At 38.6% G+C, this 3,839-nt stretch overlaps 1 non-coding gene across 1 annotated transcript; it reads left to right on the top strand.

Annotated features, from left to right (window-relative positions):
• Nucleotides 1-1,201: 1,201 nt before the first annotated feature.
• On the top strand, nucleotides 1,202-1,320 carry LOC123322481. Its single transcript, XR_006539128.1, has one exon. It is a non-coding gene; the product is annotated as a 5S ribosomal RNA (ribosomal RNA).
• The last annotated feature ends 2,519 nt before the right edge of the window (nucleotides 1,321-3,839 follow it).

Genomic DNA, 3,839 nt, shown 5'->3' on the forward strand with positions numbered 1-3,839 from the left:
GAGCGGGTAAACGGCGGTAGTAGAATTCGCTCACTTAATATAAGCTATGTAAACAGGAGCGGGTAAACGGCGGTAGTAGAATTCCCTCACTTAATATAGGACATGTGAATACGAGCGGGTAAACGGCGGTAGTAGAATTCGCTCACTTAATATAAGCTATGTAAACAGGAGCGGGTAAACGGCGGTAGTAGAGTTCACTCACTTAATACAGGACATGTAAATACGAGCGGGTAAACGGCGGTAGTAGAATTCGCTCACTTAATATAAGCTATGTAAACAGGAGCGGGTAAACGGCGGTAGTAGAATTCCCTCACTTAATATAGGACATGTAAACAGGAGCGGGTAAACGGCGGTAGTAGAGTTCACTCACTTAATATAAGCTATGTAAACAGGAGCGGGTAAACGGCGGTAGTAGAGTTCACTCACTTAATACAGGACATGTAAATACGAGCGGGTAAACGGCGGTAGTAGAATTCGCTCACTTAATATAAGCTATGTAAACAGGAGCGGGTAAACGGCGGTAGTAGAATTCCCTCACTTAATATAGGACATGTAAACAGGAGCGGGTAAACGGCGGTAGTAGAGTTCACTCACTTAATACAGGACATGTAAATACGAGCGGGTAAACGGCGGTAGTAGAATTCGCTCACTTAATATAAGCTATGTAAACAGGAGCGGGTAAACGGCGGTAGTAGAATTCCCTCACTTAATATAGGACATGTAAATACGAGCGGGTAAACGGCGGTAGTAGAATTCACTCACTTAATATAAGCTATGTAAACAGGAGCGGGTAAACGGCGGTAGTAGAGTTCACTCACTTAATACAGGACATGTAAATACGAGCGGGTAAACGGCGGTAGTAGAATTCGCTCACTTAATATAAGCTATGTAAACAGGAGCGGGTAAACGGCGGTAGTAGAATTCCCTCACTTAATATAGGACATGTAAATACGAGCGGGGTAAACGGCGGTAGTAGAATTCACTCTTTTACGGCCGTTTTCGATAAATATTAGACGCAATAGCAAAACAAGGACTATATGCGAGACTGGCATCCCCATATGACGATGACGCGGAAGTCGATATATATGTGATATTATACAAAACCAGCTTATCTTCGTGTTGTTATTTTTTTATGAGCCTTCTTTCATGATCTTCACAGATTGCAATAATTGTTCACATGGAAAGAACACATAATCCCATCGTTTACGGCCATACCACGCTGACAATGCCAGTTCTCGTCAGAACACTGAAGCCAAGCAGCGTCGGGCGCGGTTAGTACTTGGATGGGTGACCGCTTGGGAACACCGCGTGCTGTAAGCTTTTTTTTTTTTGCTTTCCGCACTTGGTCAGGTTGAAAATATTACAATTAAAGAGGTTCAGACATTTCTCCATTGAACGTTCACATCATAAAATTATATGAATGTATATAAACATGCAATTTTATGAAGAAATATAATTTTTTTTTTCAAAAACTAGGGAAGGTATGAACGGAAAACTTCGTAGGAAGTAGTATCTCACCTAACTCAACCCAAATCGACGATAAAAAGCATAGGTCACGCTTCATATAAGAAAGTCGTTCGGACTCTGAAAATTCCACATATAGTAAAATGTGAGGTTCGGAGACATAATTTTCATTTTTTCAAAAATTAGGGAAGATATGAACGGAAAACTTCGTAGGAAGTAGTATCTCACCTAACTCAACCCAAATCGACGATAAAAAGCATAGGTCACGCTTCGTATAAGAAAGTCGTTCGGACTCTGAAAATTCCACATATAGTAAAATGTGAGGTTCGGAGACATAATTTTCATTTTTTCAAAAACTAGGGAAGGTATGAACGGAAAACTTCCTAGGAAGTAGTATCTCACCTAAGTCAACCCAAATCGACGATAAAAAGCATAGGTCACGCTTCGTATAAGAAAGTCGTTCGGACTCTGAAAATTCCACATATAGTAAAATGTGAGGTTCGGAGACATAATTTTCATTTTTCAAAAACTAGGGAAGGTATGAACGGAAAACTTCGTAGGAAGTAGTATCTCACCTAACTCAACCCAAATCGACGATAAAAAGCATAGGTCACGCTTCGTATAAGAAAGTCGTTCGGACTCTGAAAATTCCACATATAGTAAAATGTGAGGTTCGGAGACATAATTTTCTTATTTTTCAAAAATTAGGGAAGATATGAACGGGAAACTTCGTAGGAAGTAGTATCTCACCTAACTCAACCCAAATCGACGATAAAAAGCATAGGTCACGCTTCGTATAAGAAAGTCGTTCGGACTCTGAAAATTCCACATATAGTAAAATGTGAGGTTCGGAGACATAATTTTCATTTTTTCAAAAATTAGGGAAGGTATGAACGGGAAACTTCGTAGGAAGTTGTATCTCACCTAATTACACCCAAATCGACGATAAAAACCATAGGTCACGCTTCATATAAGAAAGTCGTTCGGACTCTGAAAATTCCACATATAGTAAAATGTGAGGTTCGGAGACATAATTTTCATTTTTTCAAAAACTAGGGAAGGTATGAACGGAAAACTTCCTAGGAAGTAGTATCTCACCTAAGTCAACCCAAATCGACGATAAAAAAGCATAGGTCACGCTTCATATAAGAAAGTCGTTCGGACTCTGAAAATTCCACATATAGTAAAATATGAGGTTCGGAGACATAATTTTCATTTTTTCAAAAATTAGGGAAGGTATGAACGGGAAACTTCGTAGGAAGTTGTATCTCACCTAATTACACCCAAATCGACGATAAAAACCATAGGTCACGCTTCATATAAGAAAGTCGTTCGGACTCTGAAAATTCCACATATAGTAAAATGTGAGGTTCGGAGACATAATTTTCTTATTTTTCAAAAATTAGGGAAGATATGAACGGGAAACTTCGTAGGAAGTAGTATCTCACCCAACTCAACCCAAATCGACGATAAAAAGCATAGGTCACGCTTCATATAAGAAAGTCGTTCGGACTCTGGAAATTCCACATATAGTAAAATGTGAGGTTCGGAGACATAATTTTCATTTTTTCAAAAATTAGGGAAGATATGAACGGGAAACTTCGTAGGAAGTAGTATCTCACCTAATTACACTAAAATCGACGAAAAAAACCGTAGGTCACGCTTCATATAAGAAAGTCGTTCGGACTCTGAAAATTCCACATATAGTAAAATGTGAGGTTCGGAGACATAATTTTCATTTTTTCAAAAACTAGGGAAGGTATGAACGGAAAACTTCGTAGGAAGTAGTATCTCACCTAACTCAACCCAAATCGACGATAAAAAGCATAGGTCACACTTCATATAAGAAAGTCGTTCGGACTCTGAAAATTCCACATATAGTAAAATGTGAGGTTCGGAGACATAATTTTCTTTTTTTCAAAAATTAGGGAAGATATGAACGGAAAACTTCGTAGGAAGTAGTATCTCACCTAACTCAACCCAAATCGACGATAAAAAGCATAGGTCACGCTTCATATAAGAAAGTCGTTCGGACTCTGAAAATTCCACATATAGTAAAATGTGAGGTTCGGAGACATAATTTTCTTATTTTTCAAAAATTAGGGAAGATATGAACGGGAAACTTCGTAGGAAGTAGTATCTCACCCAACTCAACCCAAATCGACGATAAAAAGCATAGGTCACGCTTCATATAAGAAAGTCGTTCGGACTCTGGAAATTCCACATATAGTAAAATGTGAGGTTCGGAGACATAATTTCATTTTTTCAAAAATTAGGGAAGATATGAACGGGAAACTTCGTAGGAAGTAGTATCTCACCTAATTACACTAAAATCGACGAAAAAAACCGTAGGTCACGCTTCATATAAGAAAGTC

Source organism: Coccinella septempunctata (assembly GCF_907165205.1).
Source record: "Coccinella septempunctata chromosome 6 unlocalized genomic scaffold, icCocSept1.1 SUPER_6_unloc_1, whole genome shotgun sequence".
NCBI lineage: Eukaryota > Metazoa > Arthropoda > Insecta > Coleoptera > Coccinellidae > Coccinella > Coccinella septempunctata.